This window comes from Gymnogyps californianus, chromosome 10 (assembly GCF_018139145.2).
Source record: "Gymnogyps californianus isolate 813 chromosome 10, ASM1813914v2, whole genome shotgun sequence".
Taxonomy (NCBI): domain Eukaryota; kingdom Metazoa; phylum Chordata; class Aves; order Accipitriformes; family Cathartidae; genus Gymnogyps; species Gymnogyps californianus.
In genome coordinates, this window is record NC_059480.1 from 10,704,482 (window position 1) to 10,723,137 (window position 18,656).

At 38.3% G+C, this 18,656-nt stretch overlaps 1 protein-coding gene across 2 annotated transcripts in view; it reads right to left on the reverse strand.

Annotated features, from left to right (window-relative positions):
• Positions 1-376: 376 nt before the first annotated feature.
• IRS1 (insulin receptor substrate 1) overlaps positions 377-18,656 on the reverse strand; it is a 57,270-nt gene continuing 38,990 nt past the window's right edge. The window contains exon 2 of one of the 2 annotated variants that reach the window (XM_050902399.1): positions 377-1,441. The gene's annotated coding sequence lies outside the window, so the exon portion shown is untranslated. Of the gene's footprint in view, positions 1,442-17,537; positions 17,555-18,656 lie in introns of those variants that run through there. The other variant, XM_050902398.1, reaches the window with a different exon arrangement.

Here is an 18,656-nt window from a genome sequence, read left to right on the forward strand (position 1 = left end):
AGAAGAATTCTTCCTCATCCTTCCTCTTGCACTGATTTCCAGACAATCATCTGGGCTGTTCTTTTTAAATTTTATGCTGAAGTCTTGCTATGGCTTCCAGTGATTTCACTTTCTGTGAACTCCTCCACCGACTTAAGTGGAAGGAGGGCTGTATCCTGAAGATTCTCCAGAAAACTGAAACAAGAGCTTTAGTGAAATAATTCAAGGAAGCATGCTCCCTACTACACCTAATTACACTTGACTTTATTCTTAAGCTATGGTGATCCACAGCCATTCTCAATTACACACAATGGAAACATCAAAGAAACCTGGTGGGACAATTTGAGATATTTGAGACAGCTTACTAAGAAAACAAAAAACCCCCAAAAACACTACAGCAGATAAAACAGTATCTAGTTTATTACATATAGAAAGAGATTTCCAGAATTTACAAACACCCACATTTTCATTCCAGGGAAAGAGTCAATTTGAAAAGTTCACCCTTTTTTATTTTCATTTTGATTTGTGGTTTTCTGTTGGTTGCTTTTTTTTCTTTACAATATATACAATGGAAGACTTTGATTTCTTTTTTTCTGTTTTTTTTTGTCAGTTCCTGTGCAATTGATGAATTCAAGTTGACAATTGTAAATACCATGTACAGTAATGTTTGTCTTCATTGTAGTTAATACAGACTATTATTTTACAAGGAGTACAAAATTATTTTTCTTTTGGAGAGAACTCAACTCAACATCAGGGTTATCTTACAACTGATAGCATCAGTAAATATGACTGTACAATCAAGGCCCAGGGACCAATGACTCATATTATATTATTTTCTGAATTACAATCTTAAAACAAGAATAGTACCCTACTCTATTCTTAGAAGCCTTGTTTTAAGCAGGTTTCCCACTCTGTTTACAACAGAATATAGTATACCTCAGTTCCACATCAAAAAAGATGTGCTGTAGGAAAAGTTACATTTTAATTAAAAAAGTACATGTATAAATCAAAACCTATGTTAAATATTTAATACTCTTCAACCAACATTAAGTTTTGTATGTAATAATTTACAATGATGATTTGTCATACAGATTTTCAGCAGCAAATGAAGTTGTGTAAATGTGCTAGTAAAATACCCATTCTCACCATGACATAGTGGTGGGCACATCAGTTCATGGTGGCCAGCTAAGTCCTTATGGTAGAGGATGAAGTAAGAGAGACTCATTGTCCAGGTGTCACAGTGCTTCTGCTTGGCACAACACAGGATGTGCAGCTCAGTCAACTAACTCCTGAGGTTTGTGTAAAGTAAACAAACTGAACTGGATGCATCGTACCCATTTACAGAAGAAGAGGAGGAGGAGGAGGAGGTGGTGAGGTCCTAGTTGTGAGAGCATGAAACATTTATAGTCTTGATACCCATGAGTTAAAAGAAGGATTTGCTGAGGTTGTATAGGTCATCATTCTGAAATTGAAAGAGAAAGAAAATCAGCATCATGGGCACTTCAAAAGCTTTTCTGTAATTATTTCCCTCCCCCTCCTTTTTTTTTTTTTCTTTATAAGAGTTATCATCCAAACTGAAAATGTTAGCACCTTGAGAAATTATGGCATACACAGTTGAACTGTACTCAAGCATCTGAATCCCAAAAGCATTTAAAACAGATGTTGGCAATAAAATTCAAAGCAGTCAGAAATACATTCAAAACTTGCAAGAAATTCACCTAAGCAGAAACAATTTAAGTGTCCGTACTGATTAACTCTGACAAGCTCCTGTGACAAGAGAAAGAAAAGCTCAAACCATTAGCCTGCTGGTGGTGTTTTTACCCACTACAAGAAAGATTCATTAGATTATCAGGCCTCCTTGTAGGCTTCCTGGCCACCTGCAAATGCCACAGCTTGCATGAGAAGGATGACCAAGGAATGGAGCATGAGGGGTGCAGCATTACCACTCCCTATTGACATACAAGTTACAAAAAAAATTGTACCCAGAAAATCCTGTTGAAGTCCATAAATTTATCTACATTCTGCTTCTCTCTCTGAGAGGGGACTGGGTGAATAACAAGGTCCTGCAACCCTAATAATGCACAACACAGGTTTACTGCGGAATGAATATCAGAAGCAGCCTTTGACCCTGTCCCACCAGTCCTCCTCATCTCTTGGCTCCAGCCTCCCTGATCTAGCACACAGTGCAACTGTCTCTGTCCACAAGTCCTCTCAACTCTGCTTTTCAGCTGATTTTACACAGGCAGGTCATCAGTACAAGGGCTCTGATCACGAGCAACGTGGTGCACAGCGGGGCACTCTCGGTGCCAATCTGCCTCGGGTCCTGCCAGGAATCCCTGCAGATGCTTCGGCCCCCAGCGGGGAGCGGTGTCCCTGCTGGAGGACACAGGGTTGAGGTCGGGCGCCATGGGGTGCCTCCCCGCTGCACCCAAGGCCCTGCTGCAACGGCTGGCCGCACGCATGCACAGCGCGTGCCTCCCACCAGCCGCCGGTGTCAGCCCCGCTGCCCGCGCAAGCATGTAATCCCCGAGCCACCGCAGACCACAGCCCCATCCTCCTCTCTTCACTCTACAGTCACATGCAGTCATGCCCACTGGGGACTGAACAACACACCAATGAAATGAATACTATTTTTGTTTTAACTGGGGTTAGAGGACTACCATCATTTACATTTCAGGAGTTTCGCCTAAAATCTGATGAAGCAAGACTTAGACTTTACATAAAAGTGTGTCTATTTCTATATTCGATATTAACTATGCTCCTGAAAAGATAGGTAAACAGTGCATTTTCCTCAACACAAATAAAGGCTTCCCATAGACACGCTGAAGTAAAAAAACTGAAAAGACCTCCTGTCCTATATTCTTTAATTGCCCAAGGAACAGAATTTACTTTGTGTGGTCCTTCAAGTGAAAGGAAAGCCTATCCCTGCAAATGATGTGTGGTATGCTGTGAAAACTCCCTGGAGAATTATCTCACAGATCTCTTATTTACTTTCAACTTTCTTCTGCACTCACATTGCGATCTACTGGAATGTTCCTACCCAAATATCTATATACAGCTTCACATAGCTTTGCAGCTTTCAACTACGTTGGACCTAAAATTAGCCAGTTATGCCATACTTTATTAATAAAGACAAGCAACAAAGGAGAAATGGCTTCATTTAAATGGAGAAGCAAAGCGTGCGTGATTTGCGTGCTGCTTATCTGAGGCGGGTGTTTCACACCCGGCTCCCGTCCAGCAGGGCCAGAGGAACAGTTGGGTGCCCACCAGCAGGGCCCCACAGCCCGACCTGCCCCGCACATACAGGGCAAGCGGAAGGAAAGCAAGTAACAGCTTTTCTACATCGCTAGACCTTATTCTGCTAAGAGATTTTAAGTACATAAATAATAATTTGCAGTATCAGGGCCAAGTATTACACCTCTTCACTAGTATTAAGGTCATCTAAACTCAAATACATCATATATTGAACAAAATGGCCTGTCCAATCCAATTCCTCACCAATTCAACCAATATGGGAAGGAAGTCATCGCAACCACTACTAGCGGGCATTCATTCCTGGATTCAGAAGTCAGAGGAACAAAGGAAGAAAGAGAGTAACAAGTCTATTTGAAAAACAAAACACTTCCTAGAGAAATTCACTAAGAAAATAATACTGAGGAAACCCGCAGTTACAGAAACCCAGACGCTCACATATTAAAGTCCTGCACATGTGTAAAAACAGTGAAAAAACACAGCAGGCTGAAATATCCAAGAGTTTGAGACTTGGCATGAAGAGCCAGAATCATGTAGGACACAAACTGGTACAGGCTGCATTTCATACAAACTTCAGCTGCAGGTATGACAGGACGCACGGGCACGGAGCAGTTTCAAGCTTGTAATTACACCTCCAGGATCTTCAGCAGTACAACATGGAAATCTATCTGTCACCCTTCAATAAAAATATATTGGTAGCTTTTGTTTTCTTCTAACTTTGTGAAGGAAAAAGAATTTAGACTCTTTGCCACGGACTGTCTGAAATTATTGATTGCAGTTATTTGTTTTCACATCCCCAATTCCTCTGACAAATCTCTTTCCACAAAACAAGAATTGTGTAACTGAGAATGACAACCCGTGCTACTATTACAGGACAGCGGTGCCTGTTCTGTCTGAGTGCACAAAGATGCCTAGAAAACAGCCATTCTGAGAGCAAAGCTGCTCCTCCAAGGTCACTGGAAATACAGTCAACCTATAAGGCCTTGGATCCAGGGCATTCTTGTTTGTGCGTAACTTATAGCCAAAAGCCCCATCCTCAATTTTAGTGTACAAATGCTCTTTGCTGGACTTAAAAGAATATTTCTTAAATTTTTGACAAAACAATCTGAATCTCCTCTCTCCTCAGTGAACTATTACAGTATGTTTTAAGGCGGAAGTACCTTATTCGGAATTGAAGTCATCTGCTGGATACCTCATTGTTTCTTATCAACAGCCATCAGCATTTCCTTAACAACATATAAAAACAGTGCAGAAGACAAGTGTTATAATAGCGAGTGCTAGGACCGCAGTGAGCTGAGGTAAGGATCATTAAAACTACTGACATCACTGTTGGCAACCAGAGAAAAGGGAAAACCTGTGTTTAATCTATTTCCTATTCACCACAAGTTTCAGCTGGAGTCCCCAATAATGCAGTTTGTGGTTGACTTTATGGAAAAAATTAGTGATGCAAGAAAAATGTACTGAAACAAACAAGCATCTTTGAAAGATACTACAAGGTACCTTTGACAAGTAGTCTCTGCTCAACATCTGTTACAACACACATGCAGATAACACTCACGCACGTTCCAGCTGGCAACGCTTTCTTCTCAAATCTATTAGTCCAGGCTGAATACGACACAGCTAGCTGTAGTTCCTATTACAGCTGAAGTCTCATTCTTAAATCCAGTAACTAAAAATAAGTTGATACTTCATTTTTTTTCCATTATTGGGGAGCTGGAGAAGGAGGAGTACTTAAAATTTGAACTCTCTAAGAGCAGAGTGTCTAGACAATTTAATAATATATTTTTCCTGAAGTTAACAGAATTTTCATACATAAAATAGATGTGTTGCTAAAACACACTTAAAGTGTAATCCTTACTCCTTCCTTAAAATCCATTCTCTTTGAAAAGTAACCAAGGAGGAACAAATATATCAAAAGAAATGAAAGTGAAAACTCAAGCGATCTTCAAGCAAAAGACTTTCCAGTAGCCAATTTAAACTTACATTTGCTATTACGGGCCAATAATGTGTCTTGTCCCTAAAACACCAATAGAAGTGCCCTTCCAAAGGGTCATTTCATTTCAAAACAAGTAAAATAATGCAGAGGTGCTGTTGAAGCTCCAAGATCATTTCAGCAAATAAATGCAACTACTTTGTCACTGATTAATACACCAGGGCAAAATATGGCTCCCAAACATCAGACCTGTCCAGTAACCTTTCCAGTGTTAGCTGGACATCTGTTTAGGAAACACCTCTACAGGTAACAGAGCCAGGTCAATGAAAAGATGTCTCCTGACTGAAGAAAATGCAGATTTTTCCAGATCTACCAAAGAAGGATCATTTCCCAACTCTGCCATCAACCTTGCTAAACCAAACGTATTCTCCAAAACTGTGCCTTATCCCACCAGCATCTCATTTGAAACAATGAACAACAAGGACTGGATGAAGACTCCCTGTCAAAGTTACTAGTTATAAATAAGGTTTTAAAAGTAAATGCATTTGTTGTTTACTTTAGGGTCATACAGAGTATCCTATTCTGTGTAGATTAAACAGTGAGTTACTGCATAATGAACACGTCTACCTAGTAAAAAATAAAAAGCTCAGGAACAAAAGCTCAAAATAAAAAGATAGTAATTATGAAAATACACCAGCAGACTCCTGCAGAATTTCACAAGTCGAGGTCTGCATGCAGCCTGGGCACCCTTTGTCTGGGCAGGTATAACCAAGTGTCTTTAGAAATCCGACACAAAGTAAACATATTAAGTAGTCCTGAAAAGTTCATTTACAGCTCTTGTCTTGGTGACATTTGCATGAGTCATCACCTAATTATAATGAAATGGTGCACTCCTACTTAAAAGCTGAATTTATCCACGTGCTTTTGTGTTCACCATACTGATGATCATAAGTAGTGTCTGTTTACATTTTTCTTGGCATTACAAACACGCGCACAGATATGGGAAGTATCCCATTCGAATAAATTAAAAACATCAACCAAAATTTAAACTAGCTCAAATAACTTATTTTCAAAGAGATGCAAATACGTTGTACAGTTTCCCCAATCTCACATGGACCGTTGAAAGAGTAAAGGAATGCAAGAAGAAACAATGGTTGCTCTAGTATGTTAATTGCAGCCTGAGTACTAACAAAAGGAATTCAAAATAGAACTAAACAAAGTAATTACAACATTGCTATTTAACTTGACAGGCTATAATCTGCATTTAATAAGCCTGAATAAGCTTTTCTTCATTGTACCCCAAAATGCCTATTTTGGCTTTCTTGTGAATGTTTTAAGTGGGGAATTACTGACGATTTGGGTTCACCAAGTCCTCTCCTATGAGGCTGAGTAACTGGATTTGGTGTTTTCATCCCCTTTTTCTTCTTCATATAGGTAATCATTCACTGATGGAGGAACCTAAGGACCAGTAATAGATGGTACAGTCTCTCTGCTACGAGTTCAGACAAAATTCACTCCCTTCATGTATAGCACTGAAAAAAAAAGTCATCGTCACCACAGAGGAAGATCTTCCTCTTTTCCCCAGAAAGAGAAGGTGGGAAAAAACAAACACTAAGAGACTTTTAAAATAAGATGATGAGCAGAACCAGGTTCTTACATTTAAGAACCCATTTCCTAGGGTGTAAGTACAGTGGGAAAACACAAACTAAACCACACACGTTCTTTGGATGAGCTTCTGCCCAGCAAAGAATTCATATGTTGGATTTCGACTTCACAGCGTGTCAACCTGATTTAAATTCGCTCAAGACAAAACTAAACCCATCACTGAGGTCAGCAAGAAATTGTAAAGAGGAGGAAACGAGCCAGTTGTCTACACTGGTATATAAAGATACTGGAAAAAGGAATGCACCAAGTTTGTATGTAGAAAAAATATTTAAGGGATCTCCTGCTCTATTACACAAAATCAGCAGCAGTTAGGGGTTTGAACAAAACTGACTTGACCCAAGTACTGAATTTCTGATTAAATATTTCATCTTTTCAATTCTGGGAAAAAAGTTACTGAGTTTTTGTTTTTCTTGAAAACTAAAAGAAACAAGATATGACTAAGTCTAGAAAGAAAGAGCTTAAATTCAATAGTCTGTTTTGTAAAGAAATTCTATAGCTTTTCTTGCAGTGATACAGCTAAGCAATAAAGCAAAACAACTGTCCAACAGCTGCAAGTTACAAAAAACCAAGATGCAGCCTGTAGATTTTTGTTTGTTTGTTTTTTATGAAATGGACAATATGGGAAGAGTACCTCTCATTAAAAAGCGCTACATTATAAGTGGGATTCTTATGTTTGTTTCTTCCAGTTTTGTAAGGACTGAAGGTCTGGATCTTTCCCCTTCCTTTACTAATAGTCCAGCTGAGTAATCAGCTCAAGGTTGAGTCCAGCTTACATGAAGAGAAACTCACTTTGTTTCAGAACTGAAAATAATGATGCTACTATGAAGCCAGGGAATGCAGGATCTCACAAGATCAATACTCCAAGTTCATCCCAAATCTTCTCATAATGCTTCTCTAATACTCTTAGCAGCATTGTTTGTGTTTGATGTTCCTCAGACTGCTGGCCCAGGGTCTTCTCCCCTCCCCCAGACTGCAATAATGAGAAGGGATATCAAAACCTAAATGTGTATCTTCACTTTCAGCCTTCACAGGACAACATTGCTTCTGTTTTTAAAATTCAAAGAAACTTGCAAATTCGACGACCGGGGTCATTCATTATTTTAGAATTTGTACTGTTCAGTTCACCAAGTTTTCAGAGTCTGACCCTGAAGAATTTGGGGCATTCACGCTTCCTCTGATGACCCAATAACCCACTCCCAGTTCAAGAAAGCAATGGTGAAGTGCACTTTGTATGGCTGTATCCTTGAAAGAGGAAAACACTGCTCAGTATTTATCTTTATCAAACATATAACCATGTATTAACCATATTAATAAGGGGAATCCAGAAACACAACTTCATTATGCAATTTGTTTCTCAAAGGAGTTTTCTTAGCACGATTTTTTTTTTTTTAAATTACTTTTATGGTAGTTTGGAATTCAATAAAACTCACCAATGCTGGGAATCATTACAACTGCTCTCCCTATGGGGAAGCAGATGACCTGTGTGCCTTTAGATGCATTCACACACCCTCAGCCCGTTAGCAATTTCAACATACACAATTAAATTTGACCAAACTTGAGTGCACTGAAGCTGTGCTCATATTGTATCAACTAAATTACACCAGCAGTGGAGCTCAGCAACACATAACACCCAGTGTAGCTACCACATAATTAGAATAGATCTCAGCTGCTGAATTTTCATTTTCATTATCCTTCTGTGAATCTGTATTTCACATGCCTTTCTGGCATTGCAGTCTGGTTCCCCATTCCTGCAGCCAAACGTTGCCACTTTCTCCTGTGCTTTTCTGACCTGACTTTATAATGCTCATTTTCTGCCAGATTTACTTTTCTCTGACATGTTAAAAAACCCTACATAAACAGTCTCAACTACCCTGAAACTGTTCTCGTGACACATGCCAAATTGTGAGAGTTCTACCTTAAAGCAAGGATTCACACCATTCAGCTTAGCTGGAGCCATTTTCCTCCCAATGGACAAGTAAGGGGAAAAAAGTAGAACAGACAGAAGAAAAATGGCATTTAAAAGGAAGACATACAGAAGCCCCGCAGGGGCATAACCTGGCCAGCTGACCTTCCCTTTGAAATTTTGCCTGTGCAAATTAAGTAGCTAGTCTGCAGCACTTCTGGCAGCAGCATGGGAAGGAAGTTCTGCAGTGATTTTGGATGAAACACTTCCTCAATTCCCAACAACAGCGCATTAAATATCAAAAAAGGATAATAAGGAGGTGCTTGAAAACACATTCTGAAAAACATGCCAAGAAAACAGAGGAGGGGATAAGAACAAACGAAATGTCATAAAGTTGACAAAACTGTAACAACAAGTTTGGAAAGCCAAGGTAGAAGCAAAGCATCCATTATTTTGACACTGTTTGCTATGTTAATACAAAAACCGTACCATACAGCAGAAATAACAGTTGAAAACAAATTAGAGGTAGTGCTTTAATAAAGTAAAAGGAGAAGGCCTTTGGTAAAAGGCAAAAAGCAACAGTAAAGTTTGTTACAACTTGAAGCTGGACTAGAAAATAATTCTTTAACCACAGATTTAGCTTTTCACCAAGATACCACCATCAGTCTGACATCAAATGAATTACATTAACTGCTTTGACCCATTGTGTTCTCCTTTGTAGACCAAGAAGATAACAAATCTTACAAGTCTATGACATCTGACATAACTTTGTTTCAGTAAGAATGTATTTTCATGTACATCCACATACATTCGCAATTTATTTCTAGTTTCTAGTAACTTGCACTCGTTTGACCCGACTTTTTTATCTTCTCTCTCTCTGCCATAAATGGCAAAACTTCTCTAGATGGAGTCATATGGCATCTTCCTCTTCCCAGCACTTTGAACTTGATGTTCAAAATCCTTTGACACTTAAGCTGTCAACTGAAATCCAAAGCACCAGCCATGTTCAAAAGCTCTTCAACAATAAAGTGCTGTGGTTGGGGTATACAACCTAGAGGCAGGTGGACAAGCACACAACTGGATGCAGAAAGATCTGAAATCTAATTCTGCTTCTTGGTTTGATTTGCTATATAGTTTTACTCAAGTTACTTTGTCTTGGTCTCACGTAGAACAGGTAAAACATCTACCCCATCTATTTTCTATATGAAATTTTCTTGTGATGAGGAGGAAGTCATGATGTCTCAAACACACAGAGTCACTATAACACCTAGTGAATTAGGTTTGTGCCTTAATCTTCCCATATCTCAGTGTCTTGACTGTGAGATGAGAACTGCTACCTGACAGAAGAGTTCAGACTGTGCCAGGGGCCAGACAGCAGGGTGGTAAGTGTCTTGACAGTGCCCACGTGACAACAGATGCAGGGCAGCATCTAGACAAGGTGCTATAAATAAAACATCGGGCCAGCCATACACTGATGAGAATAAAAAGAACTGAAAAAATGCTTCATTCCCTGAACACTGTCTACAAACTGAAGAAGAATACGTTGTACGTGGCAAATATTAGTTTCTTACTACCTGGTCTTAAACTACGAGAATGCATATGCATGAGGGTGGGGGCAAAAGTATCAATGCTTAAGAAAATAAGTAACATTTGAGAATTTTGTGACTGCATATATTGCCAAGCATTATTCCACATTAAAACAGATTTATAAAATTAAGTAAACTCTACATGCAAATAGAATTTTTAGCTGGAAAAAGAAACAAAATTCCAACATAAAAAAATAAGCCTGTACTGGTAGAGCCAGAGCTCTACCCTTCTGTTCCCACTGATTTAGCAATCAAAATACTCTGGACTGCAATGGGATTAACCTCAAAAACAATGCTGAGCACTTTAATGAGCTCTGAGGTAGTTCATGGCTAAACTATTCATTGTACCATCGAAACACTGAAATACTTGTTTGTTTACAGATTAGGTTTTCAAAACAATTGTCATCCAATTCATTTCCAGAAACCATAGTAACAAGAAAATAATAAATATAGGGTGATGAAAGGGCACAAAGGAAATGTAATTCTGATTCATAACAATGGAGCTATCTCAAGTTTGAAGTATATGGACAGAGGAAGCAGCACCTGGCAGGCTCTTGGGGAGGGGCGAGCCCTATTTGGATACAGCTGTGAATTAAATTCGACTTATAAAGACCAATCAGACAAACCAAGTCTCTTACTGCTGTTTATTTAGAGTTTCATTCCGTGAAATCCTAAAAGCCTGAATGACTGCCAATATTATACTTTAAAGTTACTAACAGCTTAAATGGACTAATCTTCACTTGTTCAGTTGCCATGATTTCAAATGGGAAACTAATCAACTGTCACATTAATTATCTGATATAATTTTAACACCAGTCTAGCATTATGAAACTGTATAATTACACAAGCAAAAGTCAAAGTAGGTAAAAGTTTTTCTCATCTCAGCATCTGCAGTCAGACATTTTAATTCAATAATTCTTACTTAAATTCTTTAAAAAACATGCCAAGTGGAAATTTTTCCCATATAATGAAAGTTGTTCACAACAGTATCAGTAAGAATCTCACTAGATGATAGATACTGTATTATTGTGACACATAAATCTTCCATTAGTTGTCAAATCTAGTATTAAGGATAACCCTTTAAAAGCTATTAGTAGAAGTCAATTGAAAATTAAAAGCATATAGTAATACAGATTAAAGGCTTAGCAGGCACACAAAAGGATCTGTACATGATGTCACATCTCATTAAGATGTCTTGGTTAATCAATGATTGAAAACATCCACTAAAAGTTAACCTTGACAAAATATACAAAAATTCAGCCTTATTACACTGTATGACCGCACCATATAATCTCATAAAATGGAAAGTTCTCCATGTTCTCATAGCCTACAACACAAACTTGTACCATCGTCCACCCAGTCTTCTTAACCAAGAGAGGAATTTTTAACTATCTTGGACTGCTGATAGTCTCAGTGATTACAAAAGTAATTGATGCTACATTTAAACCTCTCTCCAAAATAAATTACGTTAATCATCCTTCAATATCAACTTAATTCAAAAAGTTACTCAAAACACACATTACTCAGAACAAGGTCTCTTCCTGAAACATGAAGTGTGATATTATACTAGTTAAGCACCAATAACAGTTTTAGAAATGGTTTGACAAAACAATATCTGACAAGTAGTTACTGAAACTGCTAGTCTTACTGACTATAGTACTGTCTAAATTAGTGTTGATGATGGAGCATAGTTTCCTTGACGTCCAAAACTAGGCATACTTTTGGCATTCAGCAGTTCAAAAACTAAAGTGTGCTAGAAGGAGAAGCAAGCAGGATTAGGAAAAAGGATGAACTCTGGCATACAGAAGTAAAGGTCCTCAAGACAAATTACTGAGTCGGACATTACCTTGTGCTTCCTTTCACCATCAGGTCTTCTGACAACTGTATATCCCACTACTGAAGTCTATGTTATAGTTCAGCCATACCACAGAAAAGCCATTGACTAAAATACCCTGAAAATAACTGTTCTAGGCGCATAAGTATTTTCTTTTCCTTCAGAGTGACTGCTCAGTGGATTGCGCAACTGGCAGCTAAAAATAAGCCAGTCAAGGGGCAAAGACGTTCATCTGCTGCAAAGCAGAAATACAGTCCGCACAAACCCCAGAGACAATGAAGTGACGGGAGAGGAACGAAGGGTATGGACAGCACAAGTAACACGGTCACCACGAAGACAAAACACGTTGTGCCATACTCAAGAAACCTTAGCTCGCGCTCGTTTCTTTGGTCTGGTTTCCTGAACAAACGGAGCTTACGTAATTGGTAGAATAGAGAGCAGACCTTCTAAACAGGATGTAAAATTCAGTTTAACTTTGGCAAAGACATTAAGTTTCAGATACACTAAGCTGCTGTACGTTTAGAAAAAATCCACGGCTGAGTAAAGGATTCCTTTTCTGAGGCACAGTTTTAACCCACATGTTCCACAAGGAGCAGAGAGCAAGCTGGTCAGCACCCACCATCAGCCGCCCGCACCCATCTCCTCAACAGCCCCAGCACTGTCTGGCAGACACTGCAGAGGAAAAGCAGCAGAGGGTGTACTGCGGACATGAAAGGGCCAGTTAATATATGTAAGACAAATCTATAGGAAACAGGGCTTCATTAGTTCCACTGCTCACAGATCATCTGTTTGTATAAGCAGTTTTGCTTGGAGCAGTGTTTTGTCAGTACTATTACTTTATGTTATGCAAAGAATGTATTAAATTCTTAAATATTACATGAGATTTAATGGATTGTGTATCACATGTGGGAGGTCAAACAAGGAGGGTAATGTTCCATTCAGCCTTATAGATATAACTTAAAAACTAGAAGCCTGCATTATACTTCAAGGAGCAAGTACAGATCAAACATATGCCTGAGATGGGAGAAGGCAGCTTGAAAAGCAAAGGGAAATAATAAAATTAAAAAAAAAAAAAAATAAAAATCAATGGTTGCGACAAGCAACAGTGCAATTTTCAAGAAAGCTCTTGTCACGCTGATCTTTGTTATAAAGGTAACCCAAACCACAACAAGACTGCAACCAAGCAACTATGCCATTGATGATACCTAGTACTAAGTTACTTCCAAAGCCAACGCTCCACAGTAAGGAAGTTTTACAGCACGGTCCCTTTTAAAACCTTCTCTGCTTTCAGAAGCTACCGATATGAAATTCTCCCTGTATCTCTTCCCTTATCCAACAGAATATTGCATTTGTTTTTTAAGTTCTTGTATACATTTGGAAACTCCCTGCAGTTCCAGTGGCAGGGACTCTGAATGTCCTTGCTACAGTAAGGAGAACACATGAAGAATGGCAGAAAGTATCTTGACTGCTACTTTCCATCCGTATCTTCAATGCCAGAGCCAAAAGTACGCTAAGTCTAATTTTCGGGCCAGTTCTCTTAAATGAAGGCTTTAATTAAGATAAAGCTAGTATTTTTGTTATAAAACTTCCATTTTCATGATCTTTTGGGGAAAAAAAATGTGTCATGGTTCAATCCCAGCCAGCAGCTAAGCACCACGCAGCTGCTCCCTCACTCCCCCCCCCACTCCCAGTGGGATGGGGAGGAGAATCGGGAAAGAAGGTAGAACTTGTGGGTTGAGATAAGAACGGTTTAATAACTAAAGTAAAATATAATACTAACAATAATAACAATGAAATATAATAATAATTAATAGTAATGAAAAGGAATACAACAAAAAAAAGAAGAGGGGAAAAAAAAAGGAAAAAACCCCCAGTGATGCACAATGCAATTGCTCACCACTCGCTGACCGATGCCCAAGCAGCGATCTGCCCCTCCCGACCAACTCCCCCCTGTTTACATACTGGGCATGACGTTCCATGGTATGGAATACCCCTTTGGCTAGTTCAGGTCAGCTGCCCCGGCTCTGCTCCCTCCCAGCTTCTTGCACACCTGCTTGCTGGCAGAGCATGGGAAACTGAAAAGTCCTTGGCTGAAGATAAGCGCTACTGAGCAACAACTAAAACATCAGAGTGTTATCAACATTATTCTCACACTAAATCCAAAACACAGCACTGTACCAGCTACTAAGAAGAAAATTAACTCTGTCCCAGCCAAAACCAGGACAAAACTGTACACGGCACGGCAACCAAAGAGATCTCAGTCGTCGTTATTTTGTCCGTTTTCCAATAACAGCAGATTTTTCATGTTATTAATAAGTTTTTTTGAAGGTACATTTAATCATTTTAAATCACATAAGGAACAAGAGAAAACAACTTTGCAACTATCTTGTCATATTGAAAATATATGTATCTTGCAGTTTAGAATTTTATCAGATGGTATATTGCTTATCACACTTTTCTGCAACGTGAGTCTTCTACTTATCACATGCATTGTACAAAATGTAAGAGTATAACACCACTGCCTGTAAGTATGCATATATACAAAAAGGAGCTAAAGTAGGCTATAGTAGCATGAAAAAAAAAGTTCAACTGCATTACTGAAAAAAACAAAAAACTCCAAAACCAGGACAGCTCCCTGCCTCAGTTAAAAACCAAAACCAAACAAACACCCACCCCCAAACCTCCATATTGTCAGACACAATTTATGATTCCCAGTTCAAATTCTGAAGACTCTTAGAAATAAGAATCACCTTGGAAGGAAGAGAAGGGAAAAACAAAGAACACTTATTTTCTACAGATAAATACATCCTATATTGGTAATGATTGTTTTCTATTACATTTTCTCCAGTCTCAATAATTGCATATTCATCTCTCTTTAAAAACATTCAACTTTTCAAACTTACTTCATTTCTAGTTACCAACTATGTATAGTGCTTAATGCAATGTTTGTTTGTAATTAAGAATCGTGACAATCAGAAGTCAGAATTTCTGCGGCATCTGTAGGCATCTTGTTCTACAGAGACAATATGATGAAATACAAACACAGGAACCTTTTCTTTCTGTGAGAGTCCTGGTATTTCAGCAAGGCAAAACCACCTTTCAAGCTTTTCTTTTTGTCTGTGATTCTCTTCTAGCTAGAAGTCCTAGCTAGGGAAGTCCCTTACTAGGGAAAAATGCATCAGGGTCTGTGGAAGCACACAGCTACAGCTTTTAGAAATAATAACTGAAAGGTGTAGCAAGTTCTACTGTAAATGCAACTTGGCATTTTTCAGTTACTTAGAGTATTGACATAACAAAGCATGGCTTTCAAACAAATACACCACCTGAAATGTAACGATTACTTCCTTCCAGACTTCAAGGTCACTTCAAAATCTGCAAAACATCAGAGCTGTCTGAAGTATTGGTTGGAAGGGATGAAAAAAGGAATAGTGCTCTCATCTCATTGAGCCTGGTTAAATTCCTTTAGATAAAGCTTTCCAATGAATTTCGACTGGAGGGGACTGGTAACAAGCATAGGAAATTTCAGCCTTAATCACTGGAGGTTGTCAAAAATATGAGCAAATTAGATGTTCCGCTATTTCACCATCCAAAATATAGACAATAGAGACATTCACATGACTTTTTAAGTGAAAATATTCTTGTAATATACATTTTCAAAAGAATAAGCAACTTAGCTAAAATACCCTAAAACTTCCTTATAGGGCACAACATAATGATTATTTTAAAGCTAGCTCATCTTAGACAATCAGATTTTTGCTAGCACGATTTTTGCATAACTGTAAACACAGCGTTTTATTAAAAAAACCACAAAATCCCCTCTTTTGCTACTATTTTTATTTGTCAAGTGTCTTCCAGATGGGCTTAAGAATGGGTCCACACATGCTTCCATACTCTTATTTCCTTTTCTGTGCTCAGATGCCTCCTCGCTACTGCTATGTTATTTCTCAGCTTAAACATTCAAGAGAGGAGTAAACAAGCAAATTTCTCTGCACTGTTCTTTCAGTCAGAGCAATCTTATGACAACAAAAAATAATGACGTGTAAGATTTCAAAGTTGTATATTTTAAATGTTGAACTGGCCACTTCAGTTATACGATGTATATGAAATATAGAAAATATTAACCCACTTCACTAAACAAAGCCATGCTTCCTTGAAAGTGAGATCACAAAATTAATGGAAATACAAGAAAGGAGAACAGGGTTTTGGAAACATCCCACAGTTGCAATTTAGATGTAGTGATTAAACCAGGGAAGAACACAGATGTCTACTGACATTTTGCTTTAAAAGGCTTAAAGAAGACTTTCCCCTTCATTTAAGGGTTTACAAATCAGATTCAGTTACATGAAAACAATGCTGCAATCTTCATTTACGACAAACCCTAAATTTAATACGCAAAAGTCATTAGTAGTAACAAACAGATTTGAGCATAAAGAGAGCCGGTACCCAGGCTATGGGAAGGGCAGTCCATAAAGCACAGACTCCTCCCGCTCCCAGCCTTGTGTACCAGCTGCTTCTTTTGACTTCAATGACTGTCTTAGTGCAAGTATTTCTATAAGCCAAGATGGCTTTTCTTTCTTTTATTTAGGAAACCAATATACAACTATAAACAGTGTATTTATAAAATTATAATCCATATTCTGTAATATGTAAACAAGTACCCGTTACTTAGAGGCCACAGATGAGCATAATATTAAATAGTAATAGAAAACAGCTGCATTCTCTTTTTGCAATTGTTTATATTTCTAAAGCATCCGCTCTTTAAAATATTCTCCATGCATATCAAAACATGTTGTGCCTGAATGAAGGACAAAACAACAACAGTAGTTTTAAAACATTGCATTTCCTGCAATATTATGCGAATTAAACTTCAGTCTGCAGTCTGAGCAAATAGGGTACTTCAAATGGTATAGCAACTAGAAAGGTTACTGCTATCAGGTGGCAGGGAGAAAAAGGTATGCTTCGCTATATTGCACAATTACCCATACCACCATCCAAGCAACCTTGATATTGCAATCATTTATACAGGCGTGCTTTATGTGAGCTAGCCCACTTTTTGCCTTCATTTGCCACAAAACAGTTTTTATCTCTCTCCCCCCCTCTCTATACACACATAGGCAAACACACACACAGACTGATACATGTAAGTATATACATATACACACACCCCTCAACATATACAAGCACTCTTACTTTGTTGAGTTAGGTTAGCATAAAGCAAGATTTATTTCAGCATTTCCTTCAAATGTCTACAGTACGTGCCATCTTCCATGTCAGTACCAACTACAGGTAAAAATTATGTGCACAGATTTATCAATCATTAGAAAATAACGCACTCAAAACAGATGATCCAGAAGCTTTCAAAGCTCTCATCACTCTTGTCCTGAAGCAGCTTACAGGCTAACCTTTTGAGAGATAAAACAAACACTAAAATCACTTAATAGTTAAGGGACAATCCTTGTGTGATCAACAGTGCTTCAAAATATATGAGTACTTTGAGCTAGCTTACCTTTTGTCTTCATCTGCCACAAAACAGTGTTCAAATATAATTCTGTAACGTGCACTATAGCACCATCCAAAAGAAGCTAGGTTAGGCAAGAAGCTAACTCCCAAGGGTTCCCAAAAGGGGAAAACAGACGTGGTTACAAACCCACAGACATAATCTTCTGTATGTCTGCAGACTCTCATAAATAAATCCACACAGAACTTCAGACATTTCATAAATAATATCAATTCACTGTTTGCAAACCTACCTGAAGTCAACAGGAATCGATTATTTTCTTTCCCATGTATCTCAAAATTACCTGTAGTTGCCAAATGATATCTTGGCTACCACCTTACAAAATAAGCCGCTGCTAGCAAGTGAGCTGGCAACTCACTTGCAAACAATGTTTCTAGTAGTTTTGTTGATTTTAATTACTCAGTATAGTTTTTATTTTAACTTAATAAAAAGATAGCTTCTAGAGAGGCTCAGGTCTCTCGTGAGAAAATAACTTGACTTTTACTTTCCATGATTTTAACGTTTATCAGAAAAAAAGCTTAAAAGAGGCCCTGCTATACACTATACTAAAATCAAACTGTGTTAACAAGCAATATTTGGCCTTCCTATAGTTTTAAACCATTCTCTGCAGTTGGTGGCGATTGTTTCTGTGAAGATCAAATAAAGTGTTAGTACCCATATATGCCAACATAAAATAAAATACAAAAAATTAACCTAGTGTCTACACATGTGAAAAAAAAAAAATTCAAGCCCCTCCATCTTACAGGCTGTAAAGATGACATGAAAACAGCAGCCATTTATAAATCGGTATAACACTGGTATACCAGGAGGGAACTCATTACTTCCTTTGACTTTGAAAAGAATTTATCTGTTCTTCGGATTAAATTACAGCAGAGAGGCCCTACCAGCCCCTCTTCACCTTCTGTGGATTTGGCCCCTTTCCAGCTTGGGAAACTAACTGTACTGCCTGCTCCACAACGTGTAGCTCCTTGTGAAGCAGCTGCTTT